This window comes from Rhinoderma darwinii, chromosome 7 (genome assembly GCF_050947455.1).
Source record: "Rhinoderma darwinii isolate aRhiDar2 chromosome 7, aRhiDar2.hap1, whole genome shotgun sequence".
Lineage (NCBI taxonomy): Eukaryota > Metazoa > Chordata > Amphibia > Anura > Rhinodermatidae > Rhinoderma > Rhinoderma darwinii.
In genome coordinates, this window is record NC_134693.1 from 124,817,382 (window position 1) to 124,838,084 (window position 20,703).

A 20,703-nucleotide genomic window follows, 5' to 3' on the forward strand; every position below is an offset into this window, starting at 1 on the left:
TTTTGCCTGTAGACCAAAGGCATTCCCATGTACACTAGAGTTCTATCTATGAATTTAAAGGGGTTTTCCAGCTTCTGACAACTGATGACCTATCCACCGGATAGTTCATCAGTACATGATCTGTGGGGGTCCGATACACAGATCAGCTGGTCCGGTGCCTTTGTGCACATCCATGCCGGAAGCAGTTGGCTCCGACAACTGAATAGCGGCCGAGCTGCAGTACTGCAGCTCTGCTCCTATTCAAGTGAATGGGAGCACACCTGCAGTTCGGCAGCACGGCCGCTATGCTATGTACGGAGCCAACTGCTTCCGGGCCCTGTACATAGCATTATGTGCCACAACATCCGGTGCACGCAGGCCACCAGAGCTTCTTATACGGGGTCTGGGTGTCGGACCCGCACCGATGACATACTGATGACCTATCCGGTGTATAGGTCATCAGTTTTTAGAAGGTGGACAACCCCTTTAATAAGCATTTAGAAAACATGTCCATGTGATTAACCATTACAATAGTCTTTATAGGGCTAGTCAAAACAAAAAATCCTATTAAGTCTTCCACTACATTCTTGTAAGGCTCCACATTTTAAAGTTATACTCCTGTGACACTATAATATGCATTAGATTTCTAAGATTTTCCTAAATTGAATGTGGAAGCCCACTGCAAATTCAGCACCGTGTTTAGTAATAGGGGCCAGGAATTGAATGAATTTATTTGTGACCCTTACTGGTCCCTTAGGCATTCAGTGACAGCCCAGGTCCATCATTACCATACACCATTTATCTATGTCATGTCTACATTCTGCGCTCACATAATGAATGCGTATGGCCAAAGAGTGGAGAAAGAACTCCTAAGCTTTTAATGTTCGTAGTTGTACAGAGAAACTATTAATAATATTCAGAGATTCTGGCGAGACATAACAGTTGGCCTATATGAGACACCCTAAAACAAGTCAATACCAATAAAAAAAAACTGTATCTCTTATGTGAAATATGTGTCTATTATGTGAATACAAATAAGAGCAATGCTATAAATATATAGGCGCTAGAATCTGCATTCACATAGCTTGGAGAGGCATTGGTGTCTATGGTTTACATTATTGAACTGCAAAATATAATTTTTAGGAATTTTTGATTTAAAACTTGTTCTGTCAATTTGTTTCATATTTTATTCTGTTCCTTTATTGTTCTTTTTTTTTTTCGTCAGGCCTTATTGTGCACCATATTAAGGGACACTTAGATCCATGTGAGGTTCCTTTTCATGGACTGAGTTCTCCTCTAGAAAAACTAAAATTAGTGCTTTTAGGGGAGATATTGGTAGAATATACAGTCCCGAACAGTCCGCCAGTCCCATTGACATTGAATGAAGCAGAGGACGCGTGCTCGACTGCCGCTTCATTCAGGCTCCTGCAGTAAGGAGGAACGGGGGATTCGGGATCCCCATTCTCATGATCGGTGGGGCTCCCAGTGATTAGACCGTTGTCAACTATGCTGTGGATATGTGATAATTGTCTATTTTGGTACAACCCCTTTAAACTTCTGGTTATTTCAGTAGTGCGTAGTGAAAATATATTAGCCTTTAGTAATATATAAACATTTATTATTATATTTAAGTAGTAGTAGTATTTTTTATTTTAACTGGTTACTTGGTCACAAGTCTTTTCTTTTTGCACTTTATATGCACCTATACAATGTCCTCAACTGTAACCACATCCAATTTATCTCTTTATTACAGCGGTACTTTTCCTTATATGTTCTTCAGGGACCTGGAATCAAATGCTGCCAGTGCCGATATGTGGATATTGTAAAACCCCAGAGGCCAGCCCAGGCTCCCAAAAGAATTGCTGTATCTCGGAAGAAAAAAGATAAATATTCCTTTCCGTGGTTAGCAGTGACGCACATGAGAAACATAAGCCATGTTCACCCAATTTCATTGAATAAATCTTATGTGCAAAATCTATGTGTTTTTTCAACATGCCAGCATACATTTCGGTTTATAAATGTAGTAAGCACAGAGTAAGTCAATTTAGAAGATTGTATGTTTACAAAAAAAGCAGTGTAAGGGTTACAGTAAGGATTGACAATAACAATAGTATAATAAGAACATAGTTCATGAGTTAATATATTTTCATGGATATTCACACCTCCCTCCGTAAATACAAACAGAATAAATAAATTAACAATCCTTGTGTCTCCTTCTTCTGTTAAGTCATCCGATATTGCCATCAATCCAACTCTAGCAGGGATTTTCGATCAGATTTCCTACAGTCCTGATGAAATAATTAGCAAAAATAGGATTTATGACAAATATGGCTAAGGTAGATTAGTAGATACCAGATACTCTATTTACCACTGTAGTAAATAACCCCTTGGAGATGCTGCCAATTTTCGTTTTGTTTTTTTCCTCCTTTTTTTTTTTAAAAGCCATAACTTTTTTATTTTCCCATCAACTAACAAGGGGCATGGAGAATCTAAGTTATGAGGAAAGATTAAAGTAATTAAACCTATTTAGCCTTGAAAAGAGACGACTAAGGGGGGGGGGGGCATGATTAACTTATATAAATATATAAATGGCCCATACAAGAAATATGGTGAAATCCTGTTTCATGTAAAACCCCCTTAAAAAACAAGAGGGCACGCCCTCCGTCTGGAGAAAAAAGGTTCAACCAGCAGAGGCGACAAGACTTCTTTACTGTGAGAATTGTGAATCTATGGAATAGTCACCGCAGGAGCCGTCACAGCAGGGACAGTAGATGGCTGCAAAAAAAGGCTTAGATCATTTCCTAGAATGGAAAAAATATCAGCTCCTATGTCAATGTGTAGAATTCTTGTTTCATTTCTTCCCTTTTCCCATCCCTTGGTTGTACTTGATTGACATATGTCTTTTTCCAACCGTACTATGTAGCTATGTAACATAGCCGTATGAGGGCTTGTTTTTTGTGGAATGAGTTGTAGGCTTTAATGGCCCCATTTAATGTATCATATAATGTACTGGAAAACTGTAAAAAAAATCTTTGTGGGGTGAAATGGGAAAAAGCGATTCTTCCATTATTTTTGGGGTTTTCTTCTTACGGCATTCACCATGTGGTAAAAACGACATGATGCAGTGAGGTGTCGGCTGTAACATACAGCCGAGTGCACAGCAGGCTCGGCCCGTGAACTCCATACTCCTGTTCAGCAGTGACTATTCACCTTTTAATTGCAAAGAATCTGCCAGACACAGCTTCTGTGTCGATGCCCGTGGTTACTCACTCTGCACCTGCTCCTAAGTCTGGTCGAGTGACCCATTCTTCCACCAATCAGCCTGGGAGGCTGAGGAGTGGGAGAGCCTATCACAGCCTGGCCAGACGGAGCTAGCTCCCGCCCTCTGTCTATTTATACCTTCACTTCCTGCTCCTCCTTTGCCTGTGATTTCTTTCAGTCTGTTTCCTGGCTCCGCTGCTGCTGCTTACTACTTGTCTTCTGCTTCATATTAACCCTGGCTTGACTGACTATTCTCCTGCTCTGCGTTTTGTACCTCGTCCACTCCTGGTTTGACTCGGCTCGTTCACTATTCTCCTGCTCTGCGTTTTGTACCTCGTCCACTCCTGGTTTGACTCGGCTCGTTCACTATTCTTGTTGCTCACGGGGTTGCCGTGGGAAACTGCCCATTTCCCTTAGCTTCTGTGTACCCTTGTCTGTTTGTCTGTCGTGCACTTAGTGAGCGTAGGGACCGTCACCCAGTTGTACGCCGTCGCTTAGGACGGGCCGTTGCAAGTAGGCAGGGACTGAGTGGCGGGTAGATTAGGGCTCACCTGTCTGTCTCCCTACCCCGCCATTACATTAATACTATGTCATTTTTACGACCAAACTTCCTTATACAGTATGTCTTTATAGCGGTTGGAGCGCTGTTTTTCTGACACAAGTTCCTAGCATAGACATATAGTTAAATGATACAATTCTGTGTGTCCACAGCCACCGCTATATCTTACTGCCTATGATTCTATTATTTAATTCAATCTATAAGCAGCATGCAGTAAACTCTTAGGCTCTGTGTAGTAGTGTTGCAGGCAGTAAGACATTTTCCTTTACTGTCGTCTATTCAAGAAAATTGGAACTTTGTATCAGAAAAATAGAGCTCCATCTGCTAGAAAGATATATTAACAAATTAATAAGCTCCGTTTTTTGGACATATTTAGATTTAAAAAAACATAAATGGTGTTCAAAGGTGTACATTAATTTTAAGGATACAGCATCCTGGATTTACATCCTGGAGTTCTGTTATATTCTAGTTGCTACTATTGTTACCTCTGCAGCTATACAACGTGTTTGGATGAGAATTCCAAGTGATAGATTTTTAGAAGTCCTAGAAAAAATATCAGCGACCATAGCCAAATCTTCATCAATCGACTATGAAAAAACAACTCTGACTACTAGCTCTAATAGTAGGCAAATAGCACAAACGGCTGTAGTTGCACAGAGAAATAGTCCAAGTAGTAGAATAATTTCAGCAATAGAAATAACATTTAATGTTGCCAGAGTGATGAGATAACCCATTATTGTTTTGGGTTGTCCCACGGAGAACTGTTGGTAGAAGAACCACAATACAGCCTTCATTGTGAGATTGGTGACGGTCACCGGGCCTACAGAGGTTGTGTGGACCACTGTGTTGCCAATGGATTTGGCATAAAGCTAAACTGGGGAGCGAAGCCTAACAGAGAGCTCAGTGTTCACCCTTTAACTTCCATACGGAGACGCAGAGTTTGCCATTGGAATCCCCAGGTCGCCATCTCCAGAGTAGTCTCCGTTGGCAATAGCTAACGTGGGCAGGTGAGGTACAATCACAGCAGACAGTTGCCCATACTAAGAAGTAGGTCACGGCAGACGGCAGAGGTTCACTTACAGTTTGCAGAGTCAGAGGTCAGGGAAGGTGGCAGATGGTTGCCATGGTGGACAGGCAAAATGTTAGGGCAGGCAGTAGGCAGGTGAGGTTCAGCCAAGGTCGGTAACAGATAATACAAACAGAAGTCACTGGAGAGTACAACTAGAAAGCTAGAGTATGGAACCAAGTTGCTCAGGCAATGGCCAATGGAGGAGGGTACCTTCACCCAGGAAAGTTGAGTGAATTTGTAGTGTGCTGGCCCTTTAACAAAAGGCGTGTCAGTGCTAACTAGCGGTCGCCAGGGGAGCCGAAGGATAGCCGTGGTAGACAAGACTGCCAGCAGCACGAAGTGGAGGAAAGATGCGGCACCAGCCTAGAGCCAAAAGACTCAGGGGAATGGTCAGCACTCGGAGGCAGGAGCAGGCGGCTGCAGTCATTATTAGCTGTTTATGGGATAAATCTGATATGTAAACTAGCGCATAGCACAGAAGGCATTCACTATTCTATGTGAAGTTTCTCATTTAATATCTAATAATAAAAATACTTTCTACAATTGTGGAAATCTTATGACTTTCCCTAGGTCTTGAATTTGTTTTATTTGAACTTCACATTTTGAAATGTAAGAACTTTGCCTTATAACATTGTTCCCTATGTTTTATTACATATTCCACAACCCTTGATAAATCAATACCCTGAACCTTGTAGACTAACTAAAGAACATTTATTTCTTAACTACTAGAGGACAATTTACCATCAAATTGCACTTAAACTGAGAAATTGGTCAACATCTGACAAGCCCCGAGCTTCCTCTGTATTCCCCAGTTCCCTGATTTCATAACACTCACTCAGCTGCAGGTGAGTTCTCCAACTTATTTACACTTTAGATATTGCTTTATACGCTTCCATCTGTAATTATTCTTCCCCATGGCCTAAGGTGCAGCTGCAACTTATCTACAGTTAAGTGAACTTAGGCAATAGTGAGTAAAATGCTCCCTGTGATTTATTAAATCTTCTGAGCTGTGAGAATAGGGGATTGAAAAACGAGGAGCAGATGTCCATGACTTCACTTGAACTAGAGCAATAGTCAAATAAAATATCCCCATAAGATTGTTCTTTACTCTATAAACTCAACACAAATTAATTTGCGATGGTATTATGCCCGCAGAACTTGGAAACACAAGAATCACCTGTAGTAATTTGGTTGTATATGATGTTATTGGGGGTCATCACATACTGATTTATAAATAAACCAATGATGTCAGCATGGAACCACGTTCTGGCATCTTTGACTTCTCAAATGCTGGTAGCTTGCAAGATTTCCATGATAAGCAATTTAAAATAGGAGGTTAATTTTCACTCTGGGCGGTGTAAAGTTTTCTGTATGACGGTGTCCAAATCAGCATCATACAGTTCTCCTTTTCACAGCCCAGCCTGATCTGAGTTTCAATTGCAAGATCATGCTGTGTTGTCACTTCCGGCCGCAGGTCCTTCAACACAGCGACTCAGTGGTACTCCAGGACAATGGTCCCTATATCGTCTCCAACCGTGCCGGATGACTCTCATCCACAGCAGCACCACAGTGTGCAGGTAAGTATAGAAAACCCCATAGAGACAAGCACATTCATTTTTTACAGGTCACCCTAGATAAAGAAGAATTGCATGTGTCCAACAAGCAGCCACTTCCCTCATGACACGAGCATTTTAGGGGTATTATAACCAGCAGACACCCCCTCCCTTGTCAACGAGCATTTTAGGGGTTTTACAAACAGCAGACACCCCCCCCTTGTCAACGAGCATTTTAGGGGCATTACAAACAGCAGACACCGCCCCGCCCCCTTGGCAACGAGCATTTTGGGGGCATTACAACCAGCAGACATCCCCCTGTGGCAATGAGCATATTAGGGGCATTACCACCAGTACCCATCCCCTCTTGGCAACAAGAATCCCCATCCAAAGGAGAAGGCTAATTGGTCCTACTCTCTTCGTATGGATGGTGATCTTCAACATTATCCCACAAGTAGGTAATAAACCAGCCTCAGGACACAATTTGCATAGAGGGTAAGGGCTTCAATGTCTTTGGGAAGAAACTTTTGTCTTGGAAAAGGCTATGTAATGGCAAGGACCAGCAATATGAAGGGTGTCTACTCTAAACTGTCATTTAAATTATCCAGTGGATGTCTTGATATCTTCTACATGGACTTAATAGTCATGTCTGTTGCTGTTCAGCTCAAGTGCTCACTGTGCCAAAATTATTTAATGTTAGTAGATCCATTGGGAGTCCTGGGCTAAAGGGGTTATCCAGAGACCTAAAAATAGTGATCATTCTTCATATTATCTGTAAAGATGTCACTTACCAATATGTTTTAATTTTCAAATTTAAGCAGAATGGCCGATCAGAAAACCCGGTCACGTAGTGCCGGCAACCTGTAGTTTCCTCTTACACGATGACGCGCTGACACAGCCCTACGTGACTGAGGTCTGTCATCTGCTCCCGTTTGCGTCGGTGCGTTATCAAGCACATGATCGCAAGGGGCAGCACTGTAACTGCTCCGTTCTGTGACAATTGCCAGACCATTGCAGTTTAATCAGTGATGAGACTACATGAAGGAGAAAGGGAGCAAAGGACTGGCTTCATGTTGGCTTTCTTCTTTCAAATTGATGAGACCCTAGTCCTGACATCTGACTTGCTTCGCTATGGAACCAAGTATTAGTCACATGGTCAGATCTCGGCTCCTAGTAATGTGAAATAAGAGCATGCCAGCATTTGTAGTGTTTTAGTGCACACTGAAAGAGTAAGGCAGGAAATAAACCAGCAGCGTGGCCATCATATCGGGGAGTGGTATGTCATGAAATAATGAATTTTTTTCAAGTTGATTACTCATAGGATGATGCCTAATGGTGTTTACATGTGTTTTGTACTATTTTTTTTCCTTGCCGCAGAATAGCCCATTTAATCTCAATCTTTCAACATCGAAGAGACATTTATGTCCAGTCTAACACAAACTATGGGTTAACATACTTTTGGACATGATTAAGGACGCTTGCAGCGTCTGAAACGCGTAGGCTATCTACGAACAACTACAATTTTCCTTACACTACCAGGATTTCACGCTGTGCACCCAAGTCCTGATTTTAACTAGCCAAACCTATTGGCCCATTAAACTTGGAAATCAGTTCCATTTTATCGCACCTTCCATGCTGGATCCAATCTCGTTCTTTCTAGTTTTGTCTACTCATCGTGTGCCGACACGAGGATCCGTGCAGGAATATCTAAAGTCACATATGCAGCAAAGGTGAGCTGGAGGTCGTTCTTTCTATCCTTGTATACTTTTGGACATGTATTAAGCTTATGATTCTATGACAAAATATAAGAAGTTAAAGCCTAAGTTCAGTGACCAAATAACATTTGACCAGATACAACATGACACGTAAGATAATTGCATCTTCTGCTCGAAAAGATGTCCTCCTGTCTGCATCTGTCAATCAAATGACATAATTTCCTATCTCAGTGACCACAGATTCTAGTCTAGTAACAGAGTCAATTGCCGTGGTCACAGGTAATAATTCAAAAAGGAGCCAGGAAAAAAACAGACCCGGAAGACTGCACCCATGATGCCAGAATCAGGTATGGAAGATGGGCTTATTTGGGAGGTACTTAAACTGGGTGAAAAATGGTGTTGAGAAGAAAAAAAAAAGGGTGGGCAAAAATGTGCATAAAGCTAAAGCTTTTTTTTGTGGACTTTAATAAAACAGTAATATAAACATGGAATCCCTTAAAGATTAGAAGTAATTCTTGTGTGTTTGAGTTGGCTATTGAATTCTGCTTGCTTGCTCAGTCTCTATAATAACTGATTGAAAGCTCTTCAGGACAACTTTACTATTATTTTATGTTGTGTTGAGATGACCACTGATATACAATATTTATTTCAATACAATAAGACGGTAAAATAATTGGAATTGGTGAGAATAGTGGGTTAAACACCATGTTTTGATTATGGTAGTGGGTTAAACACTAGACATTCATGAAGTTAACATATCTGTAGGCGCCAGACAACTACATACTGAAAATGTCTATATATCATACATTCTGAATGGTAGAAAGTTTTAATATATATATATATTTTTTTTTTATGCCTACTCTATTTTTCACCAGAATTCTCTATCTAATGACTGTGATATCTGTGTGCAAATAAGAAGCATGACATAGATCTCAAATAATTCAGTATTAAAGAAAGACGACACCTTAAACATGTTTTCTTCTACAAAACAAATAGTTGCAGAACATATCTTGCCTGACAAAGGGTCCAAGTCAGTCTCAAAATTCATTGCTATAGATAAAATTAAGTTATTTTGCATCTTCTACTCCTGGTACGTACTGAGATGTTTGACATGCAGCCTACATAGGTCCAGTGGGACAGCAGCACCCAATTGCGATGGTAGTTTTCTGCATCTTGTTTATGGTTAAAAAGGTACTCCAGGATTGATGACCTATCTGTAGGATCAATGTTTGATCGGTGGAGGTCCAACCTCGAGGACTAAACCAATCTGTACAATGAAGAGTCAGTTGCACAGGAGAGGACATCACTTTAAAAAGTCCTACAGAAACCCTTTAATGCATTGACCAAAACACGCAAATCAATGGCCACGATGGTAACATATTTTACTTGATTGTTTGTAACATAATCAAACAAACCACATGATACAATTCCGGCAACAATTGAAAAAGAACAAATTAGAATGTAATTTCCAAATGCAACATTTATGTTTGAGAAAAACAACTTGTCAAGGGCACAGAAGAGAAGGAATGAGTCCATCGCTGCAGGCAGAACACAAGTCATAGTGAGCAGGCATCAGATAGGGTGTAAGGTGAGCACCTTCATGGTTTTTTGCAATAACATTTGGCTTACTATTAAATGAACACAATGAGGCACCGGGAGTCTGCTCTTACTTCTATATATAAAGGGCACAACCTCCATTTGTACTCCGAACAGGATCCCAAATCACTTTGTGGTTATCCTGGAAGGAAACACATATTGTTAATGGTGTTCAAACAACTAAATGTATCCTGTAATGAAGCCTATAGATAGTATACACAGCTTAAAAATAATTATCTGCAACATAAAGTGCCACATTCGTCAGGAATTAGCTCTTGTTCATTGCTATTTGCATGAAGATAAAGAGCAATAAACCCCAGTGCCCTTAAATAAATATAAAAGTAAGTGTCACTGGGTAAATTGTGTTAAAACATAATTTCTGCCAAGAAACCATATTATTATTAAATTTAATATAGATAATGTCACCTTATTACATTGCAATGAAAAAAAAAATTGCAGAATATTTATTCATTGCCATCACTTGCTGCCCTGAGAAAGCTTACAGTCTGGTTTCTTAAAAAGGATTGGCTCGTGAAAGAAACTTTTTATAATTAAAGCTGGCTTGCGGATCAGATGAGCAATGTGGGTTCGGGTTCACTAACCTCCAGTGATTAGCTGTTATCGTCGAGTTAAGCTGCGTCTGGTTCCACGTGCCTGGTGCGTATGGACGAGCCGGTTCTACCAGAGGAGCTGCTCTTACATAGCGGCTCTCCATTCTGGCTCATAAAGGGGGTACCAAGCACCGTAATAGAGCATATGGGCAGGGGTTGTTGTTGTGCCCAGATCAGCCATCTTACTACACCTATTAGACTCTGTCAGGTTATTTTACCCGTAAGGTGAATGCTGGTCAAAATAAAATTAAAAAAACAATGCTGAAATGAAAAATGTTTGTTTATCCCAGCTCCCTAAAAAGCGATCAAAAAGTTGTACGTCCCGAAAAATGGCCAAATTGAAAATGTAAGGTTATTCCACAAAAAACAAGCCCTCACACAGCTCCTTCGATGAAAAAATAAAAAAGTTATGGCTCTCCGACTATGACGACACAAATGTTATTAGAATTTTTTTAAGAAATGTTTTTATTGTGCAAAAGTTTTAAATAAAAAGCTGAAAACTATATAAATGTGGTATCACAGTAATCATACTATCCCTGCATTAATAAAATTAACATACTGCTCGTCTAACGTCGTAAATACAAACCGCAAAAACTAATAGCAGGATTGCAGCTTTTTTTCTACCACCCCCCAAAAATAAATAGTTATACAATACATCACATGTACCCTAAAATTGAGCCATTAAAAATAGAACTCTTCTTAGGCGGCTATGTTGAAGGAAACATAAAAAATTTACCGCTCTTGAAATTTGACGATGAAAAAAAATTGCATTCTAAAGGCCAAAATAGGAAGTGTCCTTAATGGGTTAAATTTATGCTAATTTCCCTTCTTGTGCTATTCCCATCATACTTAGTGTAGTGTGGAGCAATTGCCTAGCAACCATTTAACTTCCTGTCGTGTGACCACCAAATGAGTACATGTCGCTAAGTTTAAGGATTTTTTTTGGCATTCTATATTGGATAGTTCAGGAAAATAACCTATAGAGAAGAAGTCTGTAATCACACTAGATGTAGTACAAAAAAGACTTTATTAAATACACAATGCATAAAATATATAAAAAATGGACCATACAGTTCAAGAAACTGGTGTCATAAACCAGGTGAAGGACATGATATTCATATGCCACGGGTCCTAAAGGACTAGCAATATCTGGTACAACACGTATGTTGGATCCCAGACGAAGGCAACGCCGAAATGCGCATCGGGTTTGGTGTCATCCCGGTGTTTGCGGACACTCATGTCATTTACTCGGCCATGGGTATGTCGTTTTCTTCCAGCCTACCGCAATCTACTTTTTGCATCTTTTCTGTCCTGCTAATGCATCTAGCTATTATATTACTGCTATCTAAGGAATATACTGAGTTTCCTTACTGTTCACATACTAAACATATATAATGCCTTCTCTGATAGTTTACTTATAGTATACAGTTTTCCCAGGGTTGGGTTTTATATGTAAATTTATACGTATTGTACCAGATATTGCTAGTTCATTAGGACCCGAGGCATATGAATATCATGTCCTCCACCGGGTTTATGTTCCAGTTTCTGTATGATCCATTTTTTTATATATTTTATGCATTGTGTATTTAATAAAGTATTTTTGTACTACATTTAGTGTGATTACAGACTTTATAGCTTATTTATTGTCTTTGTCTTCACACTTCCTACGGATGTGTTATTAGTGTCCCACCTCACTAGTATATACTCAACCACCTGATGCTAATCTTTGTTTTTGGTTGTCATATGGATTGTTCAGGTAATAAATGGCCTTAGAAAATTGTACAAAAATTGGCTTCAGGATAAAAACAAAGATGACCCTTGTTAGTTGATGAAGACGGAGTAACTAGAATTCATTGGACCTCATTGCAATGCAATGAATGGATAGTAGTGTCATATCAGATGCTCCGCATGAAGGGGAATGCATACAGTAGAGCTAGACAGGAAAAAGTCACCACCATGTTTTTTCTCCACGACATTCAAGGGCAAACAAAGGTTCATGTCCACTTACCTTTCAAACTTTTTAGGCTTTGTTCACATCTGCGTCAGAGCTCCGTTCTGACGTTCCATCAGAGTTTTCCATCAGAACGGAGCCCTGACTGAAACAAACGGTAACCATAAGTTCGGATCTGGTGCATATGGTTTTCGTTTGTCTCCGTTGTGCAAAGGTTACGTCGTTTTGACAAAATTAATACCGTAGTCGACTATGGTATTGCTTCCGTCAAAACGACGTAACCCTTGCACAACAGAGACAAACGGAAACCATTTGCACCGGATCCATTACCATTGAAATCAATGGTGATGGAAACGGAAACCTTCAGTTAGGGCCCTATTCTGATGGAAAGTTCAGACGGGAACGTCCGAATGGAGCCCTGACACAGATGTGAACGCAGCCTAACATGTGCTACATCACATTATTTTATGACTGTCCTGCTGTTTCTTCTAAGTGGCACTATTTGTGCACGAGATTGGGCCCTCCAGCCTCTGGGCCCCGGCTGGTAAGGCTGTAGGTATGTCCATGGTAAGGTATGTGCTATCTGTCAACTGAGAGGGGGGCTTGGTCGAGACATTGTATAGTATACATAGATAGACAAATCTTGCCCATTTTATTCTTGTGTTTCCAGAATTACTATTATTGGCAATTTACTTTCCTATTTTCCAGTGCTGAATGTCTTCATTGTTTTACAGCTGTGACATTTTTATTGAATTTCTGAACTCTGTACCAGCACAGCAAGTTTTTAGGAAGTTCAACTTTTCATTTTTGAAAAAAAATGTGTTCACCTATTACTCACACTGAAGTTTCTGAAAGTCACCGGCTGGTGACATTGGAGTAAGCCAGTACAAAAACAACCAGAAATATCAATGCAAGATGCCAGCATGATATAATTTGGGTCATTTTTTTGTTATATGAAATCTTCCAGTCTCCGGATACATATGGCATGCACCACGGGGATTTAATAGTGTGTTATAGAATGTAACTTTCCGTATAAATCACATGTACCAATGAGGGGAAAACAGTTAAAGGAATTTTCTGTGTAAGGTAAAATTGATGTCTGTCTGTAGATCAGTCCTGCAGGGCTCCTCTCAATGGTAAAATAAAATAAATCAATGTTGTTCTGTAAAACATATCTGTCTGCCTGGAGAAAATATTTAGATCATGTTACATTGAAATGAGCAAATTGTGAAGAAATAAATTTGTATTAGAAAAAAAAAGTAAAAAAATATTTCCGGACAAATTTCAATTGTTTTAAAATATTGAATTATTAATTAAATGGCAATTTTTTACAATTCCGCTCAAAAATTTGTTTCGCCATGATTAAACAATTCTGGAGCATTTTTTTGGACTTTTGGTCTTTACTCTTTTCCTGAAAATGTATAAAAACAATTGACTCATCGTTACCATTACCCTTGTCAATACGGTGTGTCCCTGCATATTTTGACACTTTCAGCACTGATTAGTAGGTATTAAAGTGTGCAGGGACATGACAAGGGGAAAGGTAACACCGCGTCTATAGCGACCAGAGTCAATAATGCAGATTCAGTAATACTGTTGTAAAGTTAGAGAGGTTATAACTAGACCAGACAGACAGACAGAAACCATGTCAAAGTTATCCCATGACATATGCAGAATGATAAAGTTGGGGCAATTGTTGGGACAATATTCTCGTATTTATACCAGCTGATGACTGGCAAACTTTACACCAATACGGATGTAGCCATCTTTATCTTGACTCTGGTAACTTGCTGCAGTGTGAAAAGGTCAAGTTAAAGTTGCTTGACACTATGTATTTAATGCATTCAAAGTAAAGATATAGATGGCTACATCTGTATTTTGAACAAAAAAATAGTGCTGCAATTTCCTGCACAGCTGGTGGCTGGACATCGTTGTGCAGGAAAAAACTTTGAAGGGAATGCAGTGCTAAAGCCACCCGTTCATTCTCAAGATACGTGGGAGTTCCGAGGAGAGGGACCCCTACTGATCAGAAAGTGATGACATATACTAGCAATACACCATTAATTTCTATGACGGGAATAACCCATTGGCCAAGGCTACACTGAGTTTCCTTGTTTTGTTTAAATTTCATTTGTTTTTATTGAAAAAAAAATGTTAAGGGTACAAACATATGAAGTACATCCAAATAAGAATTTGAGGTACACTTATAAAAGTATCAAAAGAAAAGTAAAACAAACAAAACATCTCAATTACAAAGTATAACGCCTCTTGCACACGACCGAGTTCGGGCTGTGAAAAACGGTCAGAGTGTCGGCCGCATTTCCCGGCCCAGCCGTGGTACAGGTGAATGGGACTCCTGGCATCATAGACATTTTATGATGCTAGGAGTCTCTGCCTCCCCACGGAACTGCTGTTCTGTACTGAACAAAATGATACAGTATGGAACAGCAGTTCTGTGGGAGACTGAGACCCCTAGCATTAGAAAATGTCTATGATGCCATTAGTCCCGTTCACTCGGCCGACACGTTGACCGTTTTTCACGGGCCGAACTCGGTTGTGTGCAACTACGTTAAAGGTATAAAGTTCAAGACTGGGACTCATCTCTTTTCTTATCAGCAATAGCTCTATGAGATGTTTTACCTGTATTACATGTGTAAAGGTGCCCATAAAATTCTATGTGTCCATACTGTATCTCTGTGTATCTCCAATTTTACATGGGTGCCAATTTTATACAGGGTACATGTACACAGCAACAGAGAAATGACCTGTATACTAAACATTTGTTATTTTGTAACATTTCTAGTGAATTCCAGGAAAATTGTAATTTAGTTTTGGTTAAATCTTAATTTAAAAAAATATGTATTTTCCTAAAATTTAATCAAACTTCAAAACAAATCCAGGATCTTTACACCTCATTTAAATTTCTATTTGAAATTGTATTTTCTGCAAATCAAACAGTATAACATGTAAGTGGCATAAGGCAAATGGCACAATCTCTAGAACGATGTTTAATTTTGCACTTCTTCAAGAGATATTCTGTTAAAATGTTCCAGCGCTAACTCCTTGATTGCAACTATAAAACTGTATTAGCTGAAAAAAAAAAAACTAACCTAGAAATACAATTACACGTTAACAGGAAATATCTGATAAAATGTGTAAATTGGATAGCTTAGTGAAAATTAGAATTTTGGAGCTATGCTTCACGTATAAAATGTGATTTCACTGGATTTATCAAACAGCTATTGAAGATGTCTTAGAACTAAATTTATAAATGAAGTACAGGCAGCAAAACTACATTGCCATTCACTAGATTTTAACCCCACAATACCGTTCATATTTAAAGTGTTTAATGGGTCATCCCTTAATTAATATTTATCCCCTATTCACGAGATAGATGATAAACATCTGATCGGGGGGTCCGAGAACGGGTTTACCCGGCCCTTATGCATCCCATATGAATGGAGCGGTACACCACATGCTCACCCAATGCTCTATCCACTTTATATGGGGCTGCCAAAGACAGGGCTCGGCAGTCCCATAGAAATGAATAGAGCAGATGCCGAGCAGGCACAGTACCGCTTCATTATTATCGAGTGCACAGGGACGGCCAGGTATGGCCTTTCTTGGGATCGATGGGAGTCCCAGCGGTCGGACCCTGACTAATGAGATATTTATTACCTGACCTGTGGATAAGTGATAAATATTGATTATGGAAAAACTCCTTTAATTAACCCCATTCAAAGAGCTATAACTTTTTTATTTTTCCGTCTACTTGGCTGTATGAGGACTTGTTTTCTGCGGGATTGGTTATGCATTTTTAATGGCACCATTTTAGGGTGATATCATTTTTCGATTAACTTTTAATAACTTTTTTTTAAGGAATAGAAAAAAATCCTGAAATTCTGCTATGGTTCTATGTGTTTTAAATTGACGCCGTTCACTGTGCGGCGTAAATAACATGTTACCTTTATTCTATGGGTCGGTATGATTACGACGATACCACATATGTATGTTTTTTTTAATGTTTTACCTCTTTTGCACAATAAAAACCCTTTTGAACTAAAATTATTTATTTTTGCATCGTCGCTTTCCAAGAGCCGTAATTTTTTTCTTTTTCCATCAATGTAGTTATATGAGGGCTTATTTTTTTGCGGGACGACGTGTAGTTTTGATTGGTACTATTTTGGGATACATGGGACTTATTGATTAACTTTTGTTAAGACTTTTTTGCGGGGCAATGGAAAAAATTGCAATTTTGCCATTGTTTTTTGCGTTTTTTTTTTACAGTGTTCACCTTGCGGTTTAATTGACATATTAACTTAATTTTTTGTGTCATTATGGTCGCGGTAATACCATGTATGTGTAGTTTTATTTATTTTTTACACTTTTACTAAATAAAACCGCTTTTATGGAAAAAATGGTTTTATTTGTTTTTTTACTGTAATTTTTACTAATAATTATTTTTTCACATTTATTACTTTAGTCCCACTATAAAACTTTACTATGTGATCTTTAGATCGTTGCTATAATGCTTTGGTATACTTCGTATACCAGAGCATTATTACCTGTCAGTGTAAATCTGTTTATTAGGACGTGCCTCTGGTACGTATTAATAGGCATATGCCCAGGGCAGACCTGGGGGATTTTTTCAGGCCCCCAGCTGCCATGACACCCCATTGGAGGCCCGCAATTGCATTTGTGGGCCGCCGATGGGTGAGAGAGGGAGCTCCTTCCCTCTGCAAATGATTTAAATGCCGCGGTCGGTATTGACCAGGGCATTTAACAAGTTAAACGGCCTCGATCGAAGTAAACTTTGATCGTGGCCAGTGGAGCCAGGAGCCTAGCTGTCATCAGACAGCCGACCCTCGGCTCTAGCCTGCACGGGACACCCGTGCAGGGCTTAGACTGGGCCACCTTGAAAAGGCAGCGGCCTAGCCTAAGGCCCCTTAGTGACCACGGTGAAAAGGTGTATTGGTGGTCACTAAGGGGTAAATGACCAGACGATTTTAAGAGATTTTCTTCTTCTGTGTGTTAAACTGATATGTCGACTTTATATGGCGCTTTAGAATAAAACCCCTAAATGGCTGCCGCAAAAACACAAACAGTATGGGCGGTCGATAAGGTGTTAAGATGATGCGAGACAGAAAAAGTATACAATATATAAATTTGAAATCGGGTATGGACCACTACATGCCAGAATAGGGAGCCACTCTGTAAGAGCAGCCCCTACTCTGGTGGACTCAGTGCATCCTGCACTACATTGTATACATTCATTTGAATTGTTGGCATGTAATGCTACATTTTATGTCTACATATGGCTTTTCCCAATGATAACAACTGATTGCCGGAGGTTAAAATTCTGGACCACCAGTGATCAGCTACTCGGTCTGCTGGCTTCTAAAAAAGTTGACTGTATGAAACAACCCTTTTAGCCAAATCTATTGCAGTCAAGAATTTAAAGAACATCTCCACCAAAAAAACTAAAAATTAAAAGGTTTTTTTTATCTATAAAACTTCTTATTTTTAATGAGGACTAACTAGCGATTAGTTATTGTTACTGTTAGGGGAAGATGCAGGTAGTAGCCACAACCTTCTTCTGCAGCAATCGCTGCAGTGGCAATATAGTATTACACGGCACCCATTCATATGGAAAGGTGTTGTTGGGGATTAGAAAGCATTTCTATGTCTAATTTTGCAGCTCCACTCCGTTGAGGTGAAAAGGGCCGAGCTGCAATTCCAGACATTGCCAATGGACAAGAGTGGCGCTGTTCCTAGAAAATAGTTTATCTAATCTTGGACTACCCCTTTAAATGGGTATTTTCAACTCCAACATTATAGCATATTCATAGGATAGGCCAATAATGTCTGATAGATGGGGTCTCACCTCTGGGAACTGCATCTATCTCCGGAATGGGAGTTAATCGACCCAGGTGAGGTGGACGCCACCTTCAGGCGGAGTATGAATAAAGAGATGGCTGCACATGTACACGTCTCTCTTCATTATTTTCTATGGGAAACAACCAAGTCCACTTGCTCGGCTATTTCCGCATCTGCCATAGAAGTAAATAGAAATAGCTGTGCACATGTGCGCCGCCACCTCTTTATTCATTCTCAACCTCAGTGCAGCAGCTGGCAGCCTGTGGATATACTATAAATGTCGGAGCTGAAAAAAACGCTAAAGTTTGTCTACCTGCTTCTTCTACTTGAACACATAATGAAAAGTCTACTCATGGAGTAATAATTTGTGTCAGTGGGGTCCGTCGGGCGCCGCTGGTATCCATGGTGCAACGGATCTAGCGTTCTGCCGTGGCTTCCATTATAAACAGAGTGGACAGAGCCTCGCACTTCGACTAACAAATCTAGCTATCTATTATTATAATGACTACCCTCGGAATACGGTTCTTTACATAGTTTCACGTTGCCTCAGGAATGTCCTGCATGGCATCCTATAATGAAAAATAAAAATAAAATCCATAATTCCATGGCTAAAATGTTGGTTTTATTAGCTAATTCCCCAGAACATGCTGCTTTTCAGCTTATCTTTATGAAATTTAAGCTATTTGCAGTTATAGGCGTACAAGGTAAAGGCTTAAGAACACAGCGCAAGTTGTAAATGCTTAAGCCGTATTCTCCTCCACTACTTCCCTATATATAGAACGTATACTCGGTGTTAAGCAGCGACGTTACACGGATTAGCTATACCACAGCAAGGGGATTTCAGATGGTTATTCCTGACAATGTCTCAGTGTGAGTGTGCATAATAATCCACAGCCTGCACTTCTCTTAGAAATATATATGACATGATATATAATATGACATTCTTACAGCCAAAAAGGAATCATCCTTCCACTGAGCCGGTCTGACAAATTTCTAATTTTTTGCATTGCCACAATAATGTAGAGTCCTGAGGATCATGGAAGATCATAAAGGCAATTTCTACAAAATTTTGGCAAAAGACTTGTATGGCCATCTACTATGCGGCAACCACTGAATGATAATTGTGAGATTTACATTCATCCATATTTAATATACATTCGCTTCGCTATACATGGTACCAATTTGAAAAGAAATGTCAGTAGTGTGATGTAAGGTTCCGTCCACATCAGCTTCGGAGGCTCCCTTAGGGGCCTCCATCGCAAATCCGGCAGAGTTTACCGGAGACAATAGAGCAACATGCTGTGCTATTGTGTCCTGTAAATTTACGGACACCCATTAAAGTCAATGGGTTCCATCGGCAACCGGCTATTTCTGTTGTGCAACGGAATAGTTGGTTCCGTTATTCCCTTTTCTGCTCCTCTGACGGAGCAGAACAACAGAACTGCACAAGGCAGATGTGAACATAGCCTAAGATTTCCTTATTTTTTTTTAAGATGCAGATCCCCTGCAAAGATATAAAGATAAATTAGAAAAAAATCTGGCTGACCAGTGACTACTAGGGGGATTTTGGGAGCTTATCACATACATATATACATTGAATTTAAAGGGGTTATCCAGGAAGTGATATTTTAGGGGCTGCAATTGAAATAAAGGAGAAAAAAAAAGCAATACTTACCTATTCTTGCCCCTGACCTCCCACCGCTGTTGCTCCGGCGGCAGTCTTGGTGATTGTTCACATGCACGTAGCCTGAGGGCTCAGTGGGCTTTCTGGTGATAAATCGTATTTCTGGCATAATGCCAGAAATATATAATATGGCCGCTGAGCCCTCTGATTGGCTGCAGCGGTCACATGTTATGTGCATGTAAACAAGCACCGAGCGTGTCGCCGGAGTGTCAGAGTTAGATTGCCGGGGGCAAGGATAGGTTAGTATTGATTTTTATTTTAATTATTTAATTTTCAATTTTCACTTCCCAGATAACCCCTTTAATAATAAAACAGTGCACAGTAAATCTCCCCCTAGTGGTAGCTGCAGGCCACCAGAATTTAATAATTAAACGGGGTTGTCCGGAATTAGACATAAAGGGTCTTCTTTCTCCAAAACAGCACCTTTCTTGTCTATGGGCCGAGTCTCGTATTGTAGCTCATCTCCATTCAAGGGAATAAGGCTGAGATGCTATACCAAACACCGGCCATGGACAAAAAAGGAAAAAGAAAAAGCAGAAACTGGTACACATTCTGAAATTATCAATTCTGAATGGTGGACTGAATAAATCATAATCATACTTGCCTAATCTTTTAGATTATCTGGGAGTTTTCTAATTCCGGACAACCCCTTTAAATGAAAAAATTCTGGGTGTCTGTAACCACCACTAAGGGGACATTAGGAGTTTTGTTTTCAATTTAATCTAGAAATGCCAGCAGAGCTCCCCCTAGTGGCAACTGTTATTTATAGGGGACAATCTTCTGGGTCTGTTTATGGGGGCACTCTGTTCACTCTTTTTAGCAGGGCACTCCACGGCACTGTTAATGGA

The 20,703-nt window shown here is 39.9% G+C and overlaps 1 long non-coding RNA gene across 1 annotated transcript in view; it reads left to right on the forward strand.

The window, feature by feature from the left end:
- The window catches only part of LOC142658152 (uncharacterized), a 107,003-nt gene extending 105,046 nt beyond the window's left edge, over nucleotides 1-1,957 (forward strand). The window contains exon 2 of the long non-coding RNA XR_012850043.1: nucleotides 1,760-1,957. This is a non-coding gene — a long non-coding RNA (uncharacterized LOC142658152). The remainder of the gene's footprint in view (nucleotides 1-1,759) is intronic.
- Nucleotides 1,958-20,703: the final 18,746 nt, after the last annotated feature.